This window comes from Pleurodeles waltl, chromosome 1_1 (assembly GCF_031143425.1).
Source record: "Pleurodeles waltl isolate 20211129_DDA chromosome 1_1, aPleWal1.hap1.20221129, whole genome shotgun sequence".
Classification (NCBI taxonomy): Eukaryota; Metazoa; Chordata; class Amphibia; order Caudata; family Salamandridae; genus Pleurodeles; species Pleurodeles waltl.
The window spans coordinates 130,501,495-130,523,351 of NC_090436.1; the positions used below are offsets into that span (position 1 = coordinate 130,501,495).

Below are 21,857 nucleotides of genomic sequence, written 5' to 3' on the forward strand. Positions count from 1 at the left end.
CTACAGGTGATACCAGGCCTTAAAAACTCCAAGCCTGTGTATTATATGAGCTGAGTTCCATGCAGTGAGATGGTACTATGACAATGGTAGGCATAGGAAAGGGTGTGGCACACTGGATGACTCTTGTGAGTGTGTGTGTGTAGATGAGGGAATCTCAGTGTACACATATCAGCATTCCAGGGACCTCTTCAGACAGGTGGGGTGTGACCAGCCGCATGTGTGTGTAATGTTTTTAGAAAAGGGCTGACATGTAGATGGGATGTGATGTGCTGGATGCATGTCAAATGTGTGGCACTTGTGCTGTGTATGTTCTGCTTATGTGTAACTCTAGTGACAGATAGTCATTGCAAAGATTGTAAGTAGTTGGAATTACTGTTGCCAAGAGTCTGGTAATACCTTCCTGTTCCTGAAGCATAAGCATGTCAACTGCCTGATGTATGAGGCCTGTTTTCCCCTAGTTGAGTGATGGTGTTTTAGTTGTGTGCCATCTGCTGCGATGAACCATGTTTCCTACATGTTTGTGTGTCATATGTGTGGTCCTCAGCTATTGCCCTTCAAAGGTGAACTGTACAGGATGTCAGTCATTTACATTGTGTGTGTATGTGACCATTGTATGATGGGCATTACATTTGTTGTGTGTTTTTCTGTGTCCTGATTGTTATATCATTATTGCTCCATGAGACGACATTCTTCTTGTGATATTTAAAGCTAAAGGTGGGCAGAAATGAATAGGCCAAACCATGATGTGGTGTTTGTTATCAGTGTTTATTTACAATAGTACATTAAGTGGTGATGGTGATAATTATGAAAAGAAATTATTTACAATCTGTTGGCGCCTATGCACTCCAGCAGCCGTGTTTGGTTGTTCCCCCTCCTGTTGCAGGCCAGCATCCTCCTCTTCCTCGTCTTCAGGCATGTATGGGTCTGGTTCGAGGAGGGGAATGTTCCTTTTTACACAAATGTTGTGCAATATTGCACATGTGAGTATGATCCTGCAGACCATCTCGGGGGAATATAGTAGGCTACCACCAGTGATGTCGAGGCAGCGGAACCTTGACTTGAGGATGCCGAAGGTCCGCTCGACAATGCTGCATGTCCTCTTATGGGCGTCGTTGTATGTCCGCTCTGCAGCAGTACTTGGGTTGTCAAATGGTGTCATTAGCCATGGCTGGATGCCATACCCCTGATCAGCTGAAAGAAAAAAAGAATGGGATCATGTTGATGTAGCTTGCATTATTGAAAAGACCGTTCATGGCAGTAGTTGTCTTGTGTTGTCTGGGACTCTTTTGTGTACTGATGTGACATCCTATACTTGTAGGCTATACAATCTGCATTGTGTTTTTACCTTGGCTGAGCACGTGCTTGTCTGCCAACAGTTTGTCATCAGTATGTTTTGTGATTTTCAGTGCAGTGTGCCCTCCCTAACATTGTGACTTGTGATACAGGTGCCCTTGTGTCTTCACTTGGGGTGAGTAGATAGTTCAATGTAGAGTTTAATTTATAAGTGTTGTTAGCACGTTCATATGAAAGTACCCTGGACATACCATACCTTTAGACTTAGGCAGTGTATTAATGTAAAGGTCATTGTGACACTTACAATTTGCAAGGTGACATTTAGGCAACCACACTCATTGACGTCTTCACATTAGGCTGTACAGTAAATTCCGATGTGTGACAGGTTCAATGGTGACTTAAGAAACATGGCTAGTGATGTCAGGACCTCAGTGTGTTCCTGTCTAGATGTTGCTGTTGTGGTGTATGTGTTGTGTGTCCTAGAGGGTTGTTGTGCAGTGTGTGAATAAGTAGGTTTTAGTACTTACCAACAAGTCATCCATTGCCATACCGTCCATCCTGGAAGTGTTGGTTGATGGTGCAGTGACGGAAGATGAATGAGTCATGTACACTCCCAGGATATTTAGCCACGATGTTTGTGAACATTCCTTGGTGATCGACTATGGCCTGCACGTTGATTGAATGTGTGTGCTTCCTGTTGCGGTAGAGGTGTTCAGTTGCAGCAGGTGGCACAAGGCGTACATGTGTGCAGTCGATTGCACCAAGGACGTGTGGGAAGCCACTGATTGCGTAGAACCCCGTTTAGTTTCCTGCTGCTTCTGCAGTGTGTTAGGGAGCAGATGTGGCGGGTGTCAGGCGAATGATGGCATCCAGTACTTTTGGCAGAAATGCGGAGAATGATGGTTGTGATATTCCGCCAACCAGGGCACCAGTTGTTTGAAATGAGCCACTTGCCAGCATGTGAAGTACGGCAAGCAGTTTCTGTTGGTATGGTGCGGGGTGTCACCAAAGTGGGGGCCAACTGCTGTTCAATGTTTTGCAGCAGCTGCTGGATGGCCTGCCAGTTCAACCGGTACCTCTGTATGATGTTGTGTTCCCTGAGGCCCTGAAGGGTTGTTCTTGGGCAGAATATCCTCTCCTGCCTTCTGCGCTGCCTTTGGGGTCCCTGCTGGTGTTGTGGTAGCTGCTGTTGTTGCTGCTGGGCTCTGCCTCTGCATGCACGCTGGATAAGAATCACCTCCATGGCTCCCTGTTGCTGCTCTGCTGTTTGTTCTGTGTGTTCTGATTAAATACAGGTGTGTTTGCCCCATTTTAACGCCTGCCCTGACCCAGGCGTTAAATTTTGACGCAAACCGGGCTGTGCATCATTTTCTGGCTTCGCCTCCCGGCCGTGCGTCATTTTTGCCCGGAAGCATAAATACGACGCACGGCCGTTTGCGTCATTTTTTGGACGGGAACGCCTACCCTGCATATCATTAACACAGGGCGGGTTGCCGCATCCAAGAAATGACGCACACTGCGGACTTTTGTCGTCCGCGGGCTCGGGCGTCAGAGTTTAAATATGGGACAACGTTTGCGCTGATTGTGCGTCAATTTTTTTGACGCACAATCGGCGCAAACGGAGTATAAATATGCCCGTTGGTTCATTTATTAGGGAAAGGACTAATACAACTCTAGATGGAGAACATGTCTGCCATACCACAGGTTCCCTTTCCAAAACCAAAAAAAGATCTCCAGGCATTTCTTGGGTTGGTAGGTTATTACCAGACGTTCCTTCCAAAGTTCTGCCATTGAGCCACTCCCTTCACTGATTTGTTAAAAACCGACTGAGAAACTGATACTGAGCTCCGGAATCCGTCCCTTAGGGTATTGAACCATTTTGAATTGTTACAGAACGTCCTAACCTCCGGACCCATTTTACATACCCATGGTTATTCCAAGACGTTCATCCTACAAATTGATGCTCCAGGGTTCGGCTAGGAGCAGTACTCTCCCAGGAAGATGAAACCGGTGTTGAGAAGCCAGTAATCTATATCAGTAGGACACTCTTTCCTAGACAGCGCAATTATGCAATAGTTGAAAAAGAAGAATTGGCAGTGAAATGGGCTATTGAAACACTCTGATGTTACCTAGAAGTGCGTACTCCAGCTATGCCCCCTTCGAATGGATTTCTCTGAAAAAAGGCAAAAATGCCCAAGTACTAAGGTGGTATTTGGCCTTACAGCCCTTTAGGTTCAAGACATATCATAGGAAAGGGAGAATTGTTCCCAGGAAGAAAGTAAGAGAAAAGAGATGTAACAATCATCCACCCTACCTGACCTCCCCTTAGTTGCATTAGGGGCAGCAGTGGCATGGAGGATGCTATGGAGCGAGGGTGGCATCTCAAAAAGGAAAACTCTGCCGCTTTGCAAAAGGCTATCACATCGTGGAAGAAGGGCGTTAACAACGAAAAAGGACTACTTGTTGCAGGCCCCAGGGGGAGAAGCGAAAGCCAGGAAATGGAAGACTGAGACCAAGGAAGGGGGCTTCGGAGAGCTGGGAGGTAGCAAACCATAGAAGAGAAGATAACGCAGAGAGAAAACGTACCTAAGCAGCAAGAGAGCTGGAGGGCTGCTCAGCGACCAAGGAAAAGGAAGGAACGAATGAAGAGAGATTCTCCACCTCTAGGGAGCTGAGTGCAGATGCACAACCCGAAGAAGAGGACGCAGCGAGTTGATCCGAGGAGTGGTGGATGCTACCAGCACACGTGTAGAAACCCACCACAACTCTAAAGAGTTCTGGCCCCAGCAATGAGTAAGCGTGAAGGGGTGGGGTGGGGATGGACACGAGAAATCAGGGAACATTTGGTATGGGAATGGGTGGTGCAGGGAACGAATGGTGATGGAAGGGGAAGGGAGATATCCTTAAAGAGGGAGCCCCTGGTGACCTAAGCTGGAGTCAAAAGAGCAAAAGGCAACCATTGACATCAACCAGAGTCCAGTTGCCTAAAAAGGTGAACCCCCTTCCCCATGAATCTATAGACTGAGACTTAGGAGCACTCCTAATACTGACCTGTGAGCACTGGAGGAGAATGCTGGTCATAAAATGTTTTGAGCGCCGTTAATGGGGGCCCTATATATTACTCGGCGGGCAACTCAATCTATAAGAGAGTAGACCAATGAGAGATGCAAAGCATGGGTAATGGTGAAGGGAGCACTCGGGTGAGACAAACCCATGTCACAGTGATTACTAAAAGAAATGCAAGCTTATCTCACCCCATAATGTGGTGATAGTAACTATTATAAACATGAAACTTAACCCGCTTATTCTCTCTTTCTTGAGGGGCGATGGTGGCGAATATCAACAGGGACCTGGAAAAGAAAAAAGAGAAGAGATATTTGTATACCTTGTTGCCTGGTGGACAGACTAAAAAACGAGCCAAAGTTCATACAGTCTACTTATCTCTATTCCTTTTCTTTAATCATCTTTAATAAAGCTATTATACCTAAACTGGACAATCTCCTTAACCTTATTTCCGACCATCCCACCACAGCGAAAAAGCCTGTTAGTCTCATCTACGGTTGGTTACCCGTTTGACAATATTGTCAAAGGTAAAGACGTCTACTAAACCTCTGAAGGAGGAATCTCAGGGGTTACATTCAAATAAGTCCCTCTCGACAAGGTTATCGACTACGTCAACTTTGTCCATGAAACAGTTTACGAAAATATAGTTGACAGAGGAAATGCCACAGTTGACTTCAGTAACCTTCGAAAAAAACTAGAACAATCTACTATAATGCCTCACTATACTTCCACAAGTAAAATGTCTTTACAGCCCCCTGCAGGGTTGTTAGATATAAAGAGATCAGAAGTTAAAGGACCGCTTGGTCCATCATAGAGCCCTCCTCGTTTGAGGGCCAAAGGCCAAGAGTTCCATGATGATGAGGAATGCCCTATCTGAAGCATAACAGAGGACATAGGTGATGAAACACATCATTCTAAGGTTTGATTTTTTTTAACGAAAATATAGGCTCCCATCAGTGGCACCTTGTTCATAATTATGAAACCCATTACTTATAAAAATCAATATTCTTACCCAGCAACAGTACAGATTAGGATTGCCTTTGTACGTGATCTTGGAATGATGTCAGATTCTAATGAAAGTTTCTAGGAAAAAGGCCAGCTGCTTGTAACGCCAAGTCTTCAAGCACCACAAAAGATGCCACCTAGTGTACACACTAGAGAACCACGTTTTCCAGCACAAACATCACAACCCCAAACAGGGTTTACAACGGATGACCACACGTTAGAGGAATCAGAGAATGTATCTCAGCAGAGAACTCAAGGACAGAAAGATTACATAGTACCTTCTAATACACCTGACTATAGAGCAAATATCTCTTCTATAACAGAACAGACCTCAAAACAGTTTGATTTGCCAGTGCCTGCAAAGAACATAGGTTGTTTTCTCTGTGAATTCACATACTTAAAGGTCAGTCATTTTCATCCCAGTAATTGCGTGTGGAGAGTAAGTCCCAAAGTTATGCAGACAAAAGCCACGTTAGCAGAGGTGGTCCCTCCGCAGGGCAAGAAGTACACAGCGCCAGACAATATACCAACCTGCTTAAAAAGTCCTCCCAGAGAGCTGGTTAAGAAGTCATGCATGCGACACAAAGATCTAGAAATCCTTCTACCTTTCTACTGCTGTTCCTTAGAGAGAGAAAGAGAGAGAGAAGATGGTTAGACAACATTGTGAAGAGGATCAGCGATGGCTGCAGCCACGATAAGGGCAGCAAATTGTCTAGCTACATTGAGATAGTTAAATAGTCAAAGTGTGGTTAGATGTAGCACATCTCCAAGAATATTTTCTGTAACATAAGAAAACATAAGCAAAAAAACATCTTAAAGGAAGAATAAACAGCTTTGATGGCTATAATCAGAGCCACTGGAAGTATGCGATGCAGCAGCTTTTTTGCATAATTATGTATTTGCCACGTAATCCATCATCTCCTACATAATCTACAGATTTAAAACAAAATTATTTGTAGCTCACGCGAATTGTAAGTCACTAAAAACGTAGGGACGTGTTTGCGCCCAGCGCAATGTCCTTGGCAAAGGTTACATTTTCATTTTTTGTGTACTTAGTTGTTAAATTGGTACTAAAGAAGCGAAATATTTGCTCAGACAGTGTACACATTTCAAAATAGTGTAATAATGTTATTAAAAAAAAGTGCTGAATTATACCGCATATTTTTCCTCTTCTTGCTGCATAATTTAGTCAACCCTGCCATGTAATTACAGTGGTCCTGGCTATAGTAGATGCTTTAATGGATATATCGACCACAGGTTTCAGACATTTAGCTCGAGCAGCAGCTTAGATGTGCAAAGTAAAGCATTGATTATTCCCTTTATGGTGACTGTCTTTCAGTAGACATGCGGATGAAGTTCTACAAGGTTTAAAATCAGATGTAGGAACGGCTAGGTGGCTGAGAAGCCTGCAGGCGGTAACCCTTTAATACATATGGAGAAGGGGAGGTCACCCTATAGTGGTGGATATTAACTTTATAGGTACCAGATGTACTATGTCCAATAGAAAACGTAGCACAAACTATTCCTAGCAGACCAAAGACTATCATCCACATCCTTGCCTAGAACATCATTAAAGAGAAGAGCTACCATTCAGAAAAGATTGTAAGATATAGGCAGAAGATGTTGGCACTGTGAGGGCACATTCTTGATTAAACAATTGGAAGCACCTCACAACCGACAGATCTGTTCTTGATTTAGTATAATGCATTGGAATTTATTGAAAGATCCCTTCGAAGTACCACTGCCCAGAATGAAACAATATTTGCACAGGTCGTAAGAAGAGGTTGTCTCTGTGGTCAGAAAAGGAGCAATAGAGAGTTCCCAGATGCCAATAAAATTCAGGATTCTATTCTTGTTTCTCTTCAAGAAAAGGTCAGAGAAATGGAGGTCCATTTTGGACCTCCCCCAGCTTAATCTGTACCTCCAAAAACAAACATCACAAATGATGTTTTTGCAGGACATATTCCTCAGTTGTTAAGATAATCTTAGTTTATGCCCAACTTTGACCTACGGGATGCTTATTTTCACATCCCTATCCATCCCAGACATTGGTGACATCTACAGTTTGAGGCAACCAGCTTCCCGCTACCAGTTCATGGCGTTGCAATTTGGACTGAAGTCCACCCCAAGAATATTTACAAAAGGCATGTTGCTGGTTGCAGCAGCTGTTTCTCTACCTGGTGGCTGGTTGATAAAAAATCAAGTGAATGATTCTTCCACTATGTAGATCTGACAGCACTCACAATAAAAAAAATTCTAGCTATCGCATCAAGAATTTTCAATTCTATTAAGGACACGGAGGCGAGGATTATGCTTTCTCTTTCTTTACTGACTTAAACAGCAGCCAATGAAATACAAGTAACAGAAAAAATTCCAATACCCTGGACACCCAATATCCTGTCACATGGTCCAATCACCATCGATGTCCTTTGCTGTAAGTCCTTTGACCTATGAAGTCACTTCCTCTTTCTTTGTTCAAACAGATAATGTCAACTTGAAAACGCAAACTTCTTACGCCATCCTGAATCCGGAGTCATAATCTCTTCTCAATACTGAAGAACTGAAACTTGGAGACTCCATGCCGGAGAAACAACCGGTAAAACATATATCTCAAACTTCCCTTGAAGTTACTTCCTTCAGGCGTTCTTCTGATCAGAAGCTGTAACAATAAACAGGTAGGAAATATCTCATAAAATATATGTGTCTCAAACTTTATGAATGCAAATAATGGGAGGGTTAAATGACAATATCACATCAGATATAAATACTAAATGATAATATTGTATAAATATTGTATAAATATAACCAGGGAGGGATAATCCTCGCCTCCGTGTCCTTAATAGAATTGAAAATTCTTGACGCGATAGCTAGAATTGTTTTTATTCTATGTCAGGACCGGAGGCTCCGATTATGCTAGTTTAAAGCTGTTCCATCACCACACTGGCTACATCCAATACAGGTTTATGATAAAACTTACGAAAAGTATTTTCTGATGACCAATTTGCAGCTTTCATTATGTCTTCTAACCTAGAACCTAAGGCAAATGATTTTGAAGCCATAGCCCCTCTCGCAGAAAGGGCCCCAAATACAGAGGTATCAATACCTGCTTCATTCATCAACCATCTCATCCATCTAGCTAAAGTAGCTGATGATACTGGTTTAAAAGGTTTTTGCAAAGCAATTAACAATTGACCCTTAGAATTCTGTCGAAATTCCTCTGTGACAATTTCATAATCCTTCAAACATTGAACCACACATAATTTTGAATTTTCCTTATAAACTGGATAAGATACTGACCTGCAATTCGTTTTGGTTCTTCTTGTCACCGAAAAGGAGACTCCTTCTGGTGAAAAAGTTCTGCCTGCTAAATCTAAAGCCCTGACGTCTGATACTCTTTTACAAGAGACAAGGCATAAAAGCATGGTTAGCTTAGCTGAAAGCTGTTTGCGAGACAAATATCTATTGGCAGGCCATGAATCAAGGAATTTTAATATGATACTAACATCCCATAAAACAGTATATTTTGACTGAGGTGGTTTAGAAAGACGTATACCCCTCAAAAGCTTGCAAATTAATGAATGTTCACCAATGGGCTTACCTTCTACTTGTGAATGCCATGCTGAAATGGTAGACCTAAAATTATTGACCGTCCGGTAAGCTAACCCGAAACTGGCTAGTTCTGCTAAAAAATTAACAATCAAACCAATATGTGCTTCCACTGGATTGGCACCCCTTCCATCACACCAACTAGACCATCTGGGCCAGGCTGAATCATATCTCTTATGTGTACTACTGGCCCAGGCCTGATTAATGAATTCCGCAGCTTGTTGCGAAATATCTGAGGCATTCCATCTCGACCTGAAATTAACCAGGCTAGAAGTGTTAGCTTCCCTGACAAGATTAAAGGATGTTGAAGGCCCTCTGGACTCAAGAGAAGATTCGGACGAGGCGGAATCAGAAGAGGAGAGGCACAAGCTAAATGTAGAGCACTGGGGAACCAAGGCTGTGCTCTCCAGAACGGAGTCACCAAAACAATCTCTGTTTTCTGTCTCCGCACTTGAGCCAGGACTCTGGCAATCATCAGAAAAGGAGGGAAGGCATAACCCCGAAACTGGGACCAGTCCTGAAGAAAGGCATCTGTCTTTAGAGCATAAGGGTCTGGACGCCAACTGTAAAATTTTTGAATCTGGCAATTGAGACGAGAGGCAAAAAGGTCCACTTCGCAATTGCCCCATTCCTGCACTATCTGGGCACAAATCAGAGGATCCAGCTTCCAGTCGCTGGAGTCTGATAGGTATCTGGAGTTCCAGTCTGCTATGACATTCTGGTCTCCAGGCAGATATTCCGCTATGACCACTAAACGCTGCGTTAGGCAAAAATGCCAGAAATCCTTGGCAATCTCCGCTAGAATCCTGGACTTCGTGCCCCCTAACTTGTTGACATACCTTACTGCCGATATATTGTCCATCCGTAATAGTATGCAACAATCTGTTTTCTGCGGGGAGAGGCTCTTTATAGCAAATGAGCCCGCTAGAAGCTCCAAACAATTGATGTGAAGGGATTGTTCCCATTCTGACCATCTGCCCCCCGTCACTAGGGAGTTGCAGCGAGCTCCCCAACCCCATCTGCTGGCATCGGATTCTATCACTACTTCCGGTCGAGAGCCGAAAATCGCTCTGCCATTCCATGCCTCCATGTGGTGAAGCCACCATTGAATTTCCGATCTTACTTCGGAAGTCAGTGGGATTAGTTCTGAGTAACTCAGACCCTGTTGTAAGTGTCTGATCTTGAGCCTTTGAAGTGCTCGATAATGTAGGGGTGCAGGAAAAATCGCCTGAATAGATGAAGCTAATAAGCCCACTATCCTGGCTATGGTCCTCAATGATACGGTCTGGTATGTCAGTACTGACCTCAATTCCCTCTTGATGTTGCGTATCTTCTTAGAGGGAAGAAGAAGTTGGCATAAAGTGGAATTTATCTGGAAGCCCAGAAACTCTATTATCTGAGAACGTTTCAACAATGACTTCTGTACATTGATCAGGAAACCTAAATCTTGTAGGAGACTGATGGTCCAATCCAAGTGTGAGATTATGACTTGAGGTGACTGAGCCATCAGCAGAATATCGTCCAGATATATAATCAATCTGACTCCTTTGGTTCTGAGATATTCCATCACAGGTCTCAGCAACTTCGTGAAGCACTAAGGGGCTGACGATAGGCCGAATGGGAGTGCTAGGAATTCTAGACATTGATCTTTCCATAGAAATTGTAGAAACCTCCGGTGTGGAGGAAATATTGGAATTGATAGATAGGCATCTTTTAGATCCAGACGCACCATCCAATCCCCTTCTAATAGGATGTCTCTTAACATGTGAATACCCTCCATCTTGAAATGCCTGTACAGGTTCCACTGGTTGAAATCCTTTAGGTTCAAGACTAGACGGTGACCTGCTAGGGCTGAGGAAACCGAAAGGATGAGGGGAAGCGAATTGTACAGCTCCTTTGTCTAACAGAGCTTGTACTTCTTTGTCTATAAAATCTTGATTTGTTTGGGAAAAACACATTTGTAAGGGGGGAGAGAGTTGTTTGGGGGTACTGACAAACTCTAGACTAAATCCTTCTACTGTTTGAAGAATCCACGGATCTCTGGATATCCGTTTCTAATTTATTAAACAAGATGCAATTCTGCCCCCAAGTTTGACCTGAGAAAAATGAATAATGCTCACCTGAGAAACTTGAGTCTTGGATGGCTCCTTGTTGTCCCCTGCGGTGACCTCTGCGGAAGCGGGGACGACCCCCTCTGTGTCTTGTGGGGTAGAAGGTGGAGTCCTAATCTCCGTACCAACCCCCTCTGCCTCTAGGGTAGTAGTTTTGGGGACTGTTAAAGGAGCTACGGCCGGGCATACGTCCTCCGAAACGACCGGCCCTGCCAAAAAGGCCTCGTTTGAAAACCTTCTTGAGTGACAATTGCGCTTTGTCAAGGGAAGAGAAGGTGGAGCAGAACTTGGCTAAGTCCTTGATGAATGAGGATCCAAAGAGTAATCCTTCAGCCGAAGGTCCCGCCTCTGAGGACGCAAGATCCGATAACTTGGGATCAATGCGCATAAACACTGATTTTCTTCGTTCTGCTGAAATGGCACAGTTAGAATTTCCTAATAGACACACAGCCCTTTGTGCCCACCCGATGAGGACATCGGTGTCTACAGGGGTACCAGATTCCTTGGCTACATATGCTAGTTCGAGGATCTTAGTCAAGGGACCGGAAAGGTCCAGTAGTTTGTCTTGGCAGCTACGCCATGAACAGTCTAATCCTTTTTTAGGATCCTTAGCGAACTTCTTCATAAAAGTGACCATGGTGGGGTCTATCTCTGGGGTCTCAGAAACTTTACCCTCCAGATCAGGCCTGGGGCATTCTGCTTTCAGACGTGATCTAACCTCTTTATCAAAACTCTTACGTAAGTTGGGTTGGACATACTGTGCTACTTCTGGAGGAGGGAGCCAATTAGAAGATCTGGGGTGAATAATTTCTGTATGATCAAAGTCCAGGACTTGGGACGGAGGGGGCATTTTCTTACTTTTCTTACTCGGAACCGGGACATTAGAGTCATCTGAGTCGTCTGAGGAAGAGGTTTTATCAGAGGAGGAGGTAGAAATGGGAGTTCCTTTTTTCGAACTATAATTATGTTCGCCACTGCGTTTTTTTCGCAGTTTCTCAAAAGCATCCGCGTGGATAGCGCTGACCTCTGCACTGGGTTCCAGATTTTTTGCTTTGTCTTTTACCTTTTTGGGCTCTTGCTGTCCCTGAGATCAAACCTGTGATCGAGCGATATCAAATATTTGCCCAGAGAATGGGCCTAGAGCTCTCACTAGAGCATCATTGACTGATTGTTGGACCCTGGTATCAGGGGCCTCCACCAGATCAACTTCAAGTTGATTGCCCAGCTCCTCTGGGTAGTATTCAGTTTCCTGTTCTTCCCATTGAGACATGATGCAAGATAGTAATAAAATCTTATAAGAAAAATATGTTTACTCTGATTCAATGAAGATACCAAGTGGGGGAGTGCAAAAACCCCAAGTTCAGGTTAGGAAAACAATCAAAAGAGCCCTTGAATTAAAGTGTGGAGGGAGCAACCTGAAGGGCATTCTAGGCAATAACCTGTTATATATTTTACAACCTAGTCAGTTTTCAGCCTGCTGGGCGTCAAGGAGCAATTTGTTACTGCAAGGAGGGAGACCCAGACGAGCACACAGCACACTCGAGACGATCGATTTAAAAAACGAAAGGAAATCGGCTCGAATGCGTGCGCGCGCGTGTGCGTGCTAAAAATAGAAAAAAGACTGCCCGAGGGCAGCCCAGCTCCCGCTCCACATGAAAAACGGGCTACTAAAATTGGCAAAACGCCAATAATCCGAAGCGCGAGAGCGCTAAAGCTAATACCAATAAAAGCGCGCTGAATCACAACGCTTAACTAACATCAATATACATAAAAATACCATTCCAATCACATCGATATGTCGGAGAGAAAATAAACATGTACTTATCTGCTGCAAAGCAGCAAAGAAAGAGGAAGTGACTTCATAGGTCAAAGGACTTATAGCAAAGGAAATGGATGGTGACTGGACCATGTGACAGGATATTGGGTGTCCTGGGTATTGTAGTTTTTTCTGTTACTTGTATTTCATTGGCTGCTGTTTAAGTCAGTAAAGAAAGAGAAAGCATAATCGGAGCCTCCGGTCCTGACATAGAATTCAACACTTCGACCATGAACCAGAGTTCAATTTTCGGGTGCAATATTAGCCATCAAAAAAGGAAAAGTGTTACCTTCCATAGACAGGCTACTGTAGTTGGCATTCTGGCTGCTACCCAGGCAATGGCTTACAGTGCATCACCTCAAACGCATGTTGGGCATGATTTCCTCTTTCATTGCCTTTATACCATTCTGACTACAGATGACACTGCTGCAGGCAGCACTAGATGAACAATTAGCACAAGTAAACGGTTTGTTCAAAGACAAAATCAAGATGACCACCAGTGAAGAGAGAGTCGGTAGTATGGTGCCCAAAAAAAAAATTGTTACAGCATATCTTACGTTTTTATTGGAACCTGCAGATTTCATTATGACAACTGATGCTTCGAAGGGCAGTGTCATATAATTGACCTACGTGTATGTTACTTCTCAGCTATATGCTTGATGATACATGAAGGCAATATTAAGTGTGGAATGCTGGGTGAGAGTCAGAAGGTGGGGAGGCTTAGCTGGGCAGTTCTTGCACCTGGTGTGGTGTCTTATTGACTAACTTACATCTTATGTACTTCTTCCCCTTGCACCGTGAATTGAACTAACGTGATCTGGTGTTGGTCATCAGTGGAAGAGGATCTCAAAAAGCACATCTAGGTGGATTAGGTCTGCAATATTTCCTTCCAAGAATGAAAGCATTATCTAGATTGGTGTTTAATGACAATACAACAATGATGTTTTGTATAAACAATCAATGTGGTAAAGGATCGAAAATGTTGCTAGAGGAAGTTCAGGCCTCTGAGACTGACCAACTGAACCCCAAATCTCATTGACTACAGAACATCTGCCTCAACAAGACAACAATTCGACAGATACCCCAAGTCAGAGTGTGGATGACCATCGCGACAGGTAACTAAACCAAAATCAGACATTAGGGAAAATCAAGAATAAACCACATTGCGATGAATATCAACAGCAAATGCCAGTAATATGGCTGCAGAGAATGTTACCAGGATCCTGGGGAATTGCCCTGTTCATACCATGGACAGGGGCATTTGCCAGTGGATTTCCTCAACTTTCTTTTATCCCAACAATACTGAGGAAAATGAAAAGAGCATTATGACAGGTGACCTTTATAACTCCAGAGTGGCTGAGACAGTTTGGTCACTGAAATATTACCACTCTTGGAAACCCAGCAGATCCAGTTAACCTCATTCCTCAACCTAGTAACCAGATCTAGCAGTCAGATCCTATACTGAGACCCAACCTTGCTGAGCTTACACTCCTGGCTCCTGAAAACAACCAATTGAATTTCAACATTACATTTGAATATTGCAAAGTAATCTAGAGTGATCTTGGCACAGGTGATATGTTTGTCAACGAATAAAACTTGCTTTGCTTATTGGAAGAGGTTTAATGTGGGTTTTATATGTAAGAACAATAAAATCTCCATCCAATATCTGCACAGCCACATCGAAATCTTCCTTACTTAGTCCTGCATGTTTAGGTCTTGCACGTGCCGCAGTTAATGTTCACATAGCTTCTCCTTCTCGTTTCATAACACAACTCAACAAATCTTATCAACTATCAAGCTGATAAAAGTGTTTATGAAAGGACTTTTTAGATCTTTTCCTCCAATATGAAAACCTCCGGTAGTTTAGTAACAGTTTTGTTGCAACTCCATTTGAACGAATTAACAAAGCTGGAAATAATTTTCTGTCATGGAAGGTAGCCTTACTTCTGGCATTGACATCAACTTAGAAGGTTAGTGAGGTCAGGGCCTTTACAATTAACAAACCTTTCCTCCAATGTCTCTTTAATTTAATAGAGTAACATTGCAAATTAAACCGAAGTTTATACCCAAGGTTTCTTCAGACTTCCATCTAAATGAGCCTATTTTACTAAAAATATGTTTTCCAAATCCCACCACTATACCTGAAAATCTTTATATTGTCTTGATGTTAAGAGATGTCTAGTATTCTACCTGAACAGAATCAATACTTTTTTTTTATTTAGATCAGCTTTTAATCTTTATTGGTAACCCACTTAAAGGAAATTCCATTTCTAACCAAGGAATAGCCTGTTGGGTTGCAGCGGCTGCCATGCTTTGTCATCCAAAGGCAGGTAGACATGGAAGAAAGCACACACTTTCCCACACCATTACTGTATGTCCACAGCAGGACAAGCAATATTATGTCATCTTTTTCATTAAGGTGAGACACATATTTATTACCGTAATCCATTGTTCAATAATATGTTGGATAGTTTGTACTGCTTATTATTCTGATTCAAGCATGTAAATCAGTGAAAGATCTAATATTGGAGGATGAAAAAGTAACTTACTTGTAATGGTAGTATCAAGTGTTCGCATATTTCACAGAGTCAAATGCCGATCAAAGAGGCTCAGAGGAGAGCTTTAAAGGATAGGGGCCTCTGCAGGGTGTGTCTTTTGATCCAATTGTGTCTGATTGGTTGAACTTCAGTTCTTTTACAATGATGTGTCTAGCCTCCTCAAGTGACATTGTTAGATCCCCTGGACAATGTTTAACTGGGGACTGCTATCGTGGGACTTCCAGCTTGAGGACAGACATGGAATTGATGAAAGATGGCAATAGTGGAGAATCTGTCATTACAGGAAAGTAACTTTTTCTTGCATGTAATTCATAGTTTGTTTCTTACTGTGTTACAGTAATAGACTGGTGAAGATACTTAGTGTATATGCAGAAGGATATAACACCTTGTGAGCATTGTGAAACTTTCTAAGTATTGTATAATGTAGGGTGGTAAATGGAATGCTTTTTCTCTTTTCTAGTTTATGGGTACTGTGCTACTTAGTGGCAACAACTGAAATTGGTCATAACTTTGCATTCATGAAGTGCTTATTACATGCCTGCTTCATACTCAGTCCTTACGGATATGCACACCTCACTTACTGTAATTTTCTCTGCCGAACGGTCTGGATAGGAATATACCTCTTTCACTCACAACAATTTCATTCTACAGGGTCTCATCCATAATGTCTTCAGTGTTGTTTACAGATATCTCTTTTGCTGTTTCTCTCCAGACCAATATGTACATGTTCTGAAATGATCTGTCTGCTTCAGCTGACCCACATAGCCCTTGCAACTGATACTTGGAAAACAGTCATCTGGCATGGGCCATAACTCTTTGTTCTATGACCAGTAAAAGGTTCCATGGAGCAGCCTGGCTTGCACTGAGAGTGAGGGAGGATCTGCCCTAAAGCAATATTGGAATTATTCACCTGAAACATGGGTGCAATACAGAGTATCCCTGAGGATGGTGAAAGTACTTGTTTTCAGGACTGTTATCTGCCCAGTACCAGGCACTCTGTTTTATCTTCACCCCGTATTTTTCATCTGAAGACTCTATTGAAACATGAGATGAAAGCCCATCTCCTCATCTTTTTGGAGAAACTGCTAGCCGCGTTTACCCCATCTGGTTGTTTAGCATGTACAGTGCCATAGAGCATCAGAGTGATCTACATAGAACACTATATATAGATATACTGGCACAAGCAATATGATGTATAAGGAGCAAGGTATTGAGCAGAGCTCACATGAGCAGTCTTGTATTACAATACACTACATAGTCTGCATACATAGATTTACACATTATATATTTACAAGTAGCTCAGAAAGAGCACTAGAGAGGCAAGTAGAGCACATTGCAAACCAAAGGTAAACTGTATAATACAGTTTAAGTGTCAGTGGCATGAAAAGTGTCACAGTCAGAGGGTAAGTACCAGTGAAAAGTATCACGCTTCCAATTCAGAAAAAAGGATTGATTTAGACGAATGGCGGAAGAAATTGACACCGCAAAAGCAATTGTTCGAGCTCTTGATTTTTTGAAGGTCAGTAGAGATGGAATGTTGTGGGCAGAGGGGAGAATGGAGTTCCAAGCTTTGGAAGTGCATCCAGAGAAACATTAATTTAGAGTATGTTTTTGTTGAAGACAGGAATCTCAAATGCAGTATCTGAGCTACAAAAATTGATGTGGATCTTCTGAAATCCTAAAATCCTTTCCAGGTAGAGAGAGTGGTCCAAGAATAACAGTTTGCATGCAAACGGCGCAAGTTTGATGTGCGATCTACCTTCAGTCGGAAGAAGACTCAAATTAGTTGACAAGGGAGTTAATTCGGTTTGTCACAGAAAGGAGTCAAGCAGAAGCAAGGTCGCTAGCTTGGAGGGTGTTATGGTGAATATTTAGAATGCTACAGAGAATGGAATTACCATCGTCTAACATGCAGAGGACTAGACATTGGACTACCTCCTTTAAATCTTGTGGGGCGTAAAAGTGCAGGATGAGTGTCCAGTGGCAAGCGAGCATAGTGAGCGAGCCTGACCATCAAAAGGGGGAGGGGGTAAAAGAGTGAGCAAATGGTGCATTTGCAAGAACATTTGAGAAAGCAAGAAGGTTAATAAAGCAATTGTGGATGTAGGTATGACATCAATAAAGAGACTCCATATATTAATGACGTAGGTAACTGCTTATTCAGTATAACCATAGACTTTCACATCACAACCCCAAAACACATCTGCTCACCTGTAAACACCGTATTTTGATTTACTTGTGCCTTCTCAATATTTTGGCAACTGTGCACCTCCTTCCCACACAGTTGCACAGAATCACAATTGCAACTGGAATAAGTGACTATTGCTCTGTTTGTCCAGCAGAGAGCCCAAGGATTGGATGACTAAGTATGCTGAACACCTTTTTGGCCCACTGACAGGTACTGTGAGAAATACATACTGCCTTTAGCCTTTGCTCCAGAGCTCTCAATGGTGACACGTTAAAAATGCCTGAAGGCAACTCAGTTCAAAGTGTGTGCTGTACAAGAGAAATATGCTACACAAATTATACAGAAATACAACATCCTGGAAATAGTGAGCACTCTTAAGGAATACAAGATTAAGTAACACGTGAAATATAACAAGAGCTAAATCGCTGACTTGGAATACCTTAACGTGTTATAATTTTTTTTTTTTTTTTAAAGGAATTGATCAGTGTTGTTTGTCAGTTGTGGATGGGTGGATTGGTGGATGGATGGATGGTTGGATGAGTGGATGGATGGATGAGTGGATGGTTGTGTTTGAGTAGGATGGATGGATGAATGAGGAACTGTGCTGAAGGGTTAATGAATGGATGGGTGGTTTGTTGAGGGATAGGTGCATGGATGGATGGATGCTGGAAGGAAGGGGTAGATGGATGAATCCGATAAAACAGCAGATGGTGTTGTTGAGGTATGGATAACTTGGTGAATTTAAATATGGCATGGATTGATGAGTGAATGGATGGTCAAACAAATAGATTTGTTGGCAAGATGGACGGATAGGATGATGGAAGAGGTGGATTGATGAATGGTTCCCTAATGGAAGGAGAGAGCACTACACAGGGGTAGGATTGAGACTGGGAGGTCCAGCATCATGCCCCATAGGGTATAGAAAGAGTCAGACCCAGGCGGGGTACAGGGGTGGGTTTCAATGTCCCCTGGAGCAGATGGAATGTCTGTGTCCAGCATTGTCAGAACGTGCAAAGGCCATGTGTGCCTCTTATCCCAGAGAGAAGCTGGCTCCCCTCTGCAGTTTCATAACTGGGGGAGTTTTAATGGCTCCAGGAGCAGGTGGCATGTTGGTGTGTGCAGCGGTACCAGGACATACAAAGACTATGGTGACCATTATCCCAGAGAGAAGATGGCTCCCCTCTGCACTTATAGAACTGGGGAAGTTTTAATGTCCCTGGGAGGAGATGGCACTGTTTTGCTTTACTGCAGTCTGAGAAGAAATACACAAATACTGAAAGGAATTTCTGGTATGCAGCCCTCTCGGTCCGAGAAATACATTTATCAAGGCACTTTGCAAGGTTAGAATAAAAAGGTCAATTATGTACAACACGAGTGCACATCTGAAGAAAGTCACCCCAGTGAAATAAAAGTGTTCTGCTTTTAATTTAAACTGAGGAAACAGGAATACAAGGAATTCCACCAATGCAGAGCAATTAGTCTGAGTAATAAATTTATTAAAGCACTGTTTCAGGTTTGATAGAGGAAGCATGTAGGCCAAATGCAGCAACACGAATACACTTCCAAAAATAATCTCAGCAGTAGAATAATGATTCTCATAAAAACAAACAATTAAAATACACGACTTCAACCATGGATTATATATTCACGCACAATGCAAAGCTAGGAATAATCATGAAAAAGAATTCATCACCATGGGGCTTGCTTGCTTCATCTCTTTGCCAGCAACAGGGCGTGGACCCAGTCGACTGTGAAGAGATAACTACCCTCAAGGAAGTGGCAGGCAAAGGCGTCCCCCTCCTGCCAGAGTTCAAAATTCACAGTTGTCTAGTTTCCTCCTCTTCTATACCTTAAAGAAGCCAGAGAGAATTCTAGAAATCCCCCCTCCCATCCAGTGAGTTGTTCAAGTGCGGCCAAAGCAGATTGGTTTTGAGAAGGGCATGTTGAAGATAGGCCACATCCCAAGGTGCTCTTCCAAGACCAAACCATTCCTTGCCGTACCATAAACAGCATCCTGGTACATCCTTATCTAACTCGCACCCCTCCATATTATGATCTAGCCCTTGGTGAGAAAGATCACGAAGAGTGAAAACATGAGCGAAAAACACATTGCATAACTTGTGCGTGGAAAAATACCTGCACCTCTTAACGTGACTGTAGTTGAAGCTAGGTTAAGCACAAAATGGAGCCTATAATCAAAATGGATCTGGTGGCCACCAATGTGACTGTGTGTGAAGCTAGGTTAAGCACACAATGGAGTCAGTAGTCAAGATGGAGCAGTGGTTAAATACAGATATCATTACAGGCACGTCAATGTGTCCAACAATGCAAGGATGTGTAAATGTTATGTGTGTCCCTTATCCCAGAGAGAAGCTGGCTTGCAGGGTGTCCAACTGTGAAGGGACATGCAAAGGCTACCTGATTCCCTAGTCCACATAAGGCAGCTGGCTCCCATCTGCACGTATGGGACTGGTGGAGTTGTAATGCTCCCGGGCAGAGATGGACAGTGCAAGGACGTGCTAGGCCACCAGTGCCCCTTGTCCACAGATGGCAGCTGGCAGTCTGCGTGTCTGCTGTACGACACAGGAGACTGATGAAAGGACATGCACAGACCCCTCCTTCACCACCAGGAACGGGTCACCCGGATTACCAGGACATAACTAATGATTTTAACCCCCATCTTCTTAATTCTGACATTTTATACTGTGGCTTTATCTTTCAGGCTTCTTAAAGGAAGTTTACGTCCTGAAACGTTCCCTTGCAGGCAGAAACAAGGCTACTTTTGTACCTCGTTACGAAGGAGGTTTGAAATGAAACCCACAAATGCACACCAGTCTGAGGGATTGGAAAGAAGTGGGTCGCATCTCAACACCAGGTGAAACCAGACGAGATATGAGCCAATCTAGAGGGCGAGAGCACATCTGTGCTTTAAACATATGCGCTGAGCAAGATGGCCTCTGAGCTGTCAACGCACCGGTTCAGCCTGTTCAGGCCCAGGTAAGAGGCTAAAGAATTGACCTGGTAACCCTGATGGCCTCCCAGGCAAACACCGGTCACCCTCTGAGAGGAACCACAGCCGCTTTGACACGGACATACCAACACACACACACGCTATCGTACACAGCATCTACACACAGAGGTGCACAGAATATGCGCTGAGACTTGTGACCTTGGGGAGGCATGCACGCAAATACGCACAGACACATACTAACCCACACATACTAGCACACACACACAGTAATGAGGGTGCATACACAGAGTAACTAACACAAACACTCACTAATACACACATGCACGCTATCCTACATAGATGCTACACACAGAGGAATACGGAATGTGCGCTGAGACGTATGACCTTAGGGAGGCACGCACGCACGCACGCAAATACACACACATACTAACCTGCATTTACTACACACACAGTAACACGTGCACGCACACACAAAGAGTGACAAACACACTCAAATACACCTAGACTCTCTCACTGACTTATTTTCCACTCAGAAGAACATACGTGTTTGATATAACAATGGGACACAGTACTCTGACTACAGCACACCAGAACCAAGAACACTCACTCATTTTCACATTTTGTCTTCCACCCACAGACGGGGCAATTCACAAACACATGTTCCGTTTAGGGGCACAAACACCTCAATTTAACAAGTGTAAAACCCCATACCACGGTAGTCGCACTGGGATAGCAGCGTTTCCGAGCAGTGAGCAGGTCCTCCAGCGAGATGACGAGGAAGGTGAGGCTGGTGCTTAGCCACGCCTTCATCAGCTGCTTCCATATGTCAGCGCGTGGGCCCCGCACGATGTCGCATCACCTGGTGACCGAGCTGCGAGTCTGTGGACTCGAATGAAGTGTAAATAAAGTATGCAATAATGGCGCTGGCAGGCCTGCTCTGTGTCACCGCCTCTGACAGCTCCCTGCAGACATAAGAAGCGGGAAGAACACTGGTGACTTAGAGCTGCCTCCGAGTCTTCATTCAAGTTGGAACCAACTAAGCAATTCCCAGTCCCACCCCTCCTTGTCTTCCGAGCCAATCTAGATGCTGCTCCCTTGCTGTTTATGCTAGTAAACAGCATGAGAGCAGTGCCACGATTGGCTCGGTCGGCTGCTGCTAGTGCTCCTTAGGAGACTTGGGGGCTATGGCTTCAATCCCCCGGGCTCCTAACATTAAGCTGGTAGGAGAGGGTTCAATTGCACATGT

The 21,857-nt window shown here is 43.6% G+C and overlaps 1 long non-coding RNA gene across 1 annotated transcript; it reads right to left on the reverse strand.

Moving 5' to 3' along the window:
• Positions 1 to 527: 527 nt before the first annotated feature.
• LOC138272212 (uncharacterized) lies at positions 528 to 21,631 on the reverse strand. Its single transcript, XR_011200259.1, has 3 exons — positions 21,323 to 21,631; positions 5,893 to 5,982; positions 528 to 4,643 (listed from the first exon to the last, which is right to left on the reverse strand). It is a non-coding gene; the product is annotated as an uncharacterized lncRNA (long non-coding RNA).
• Positions 21,632 to 21,857: the final 226 nt, after the last annotated feature.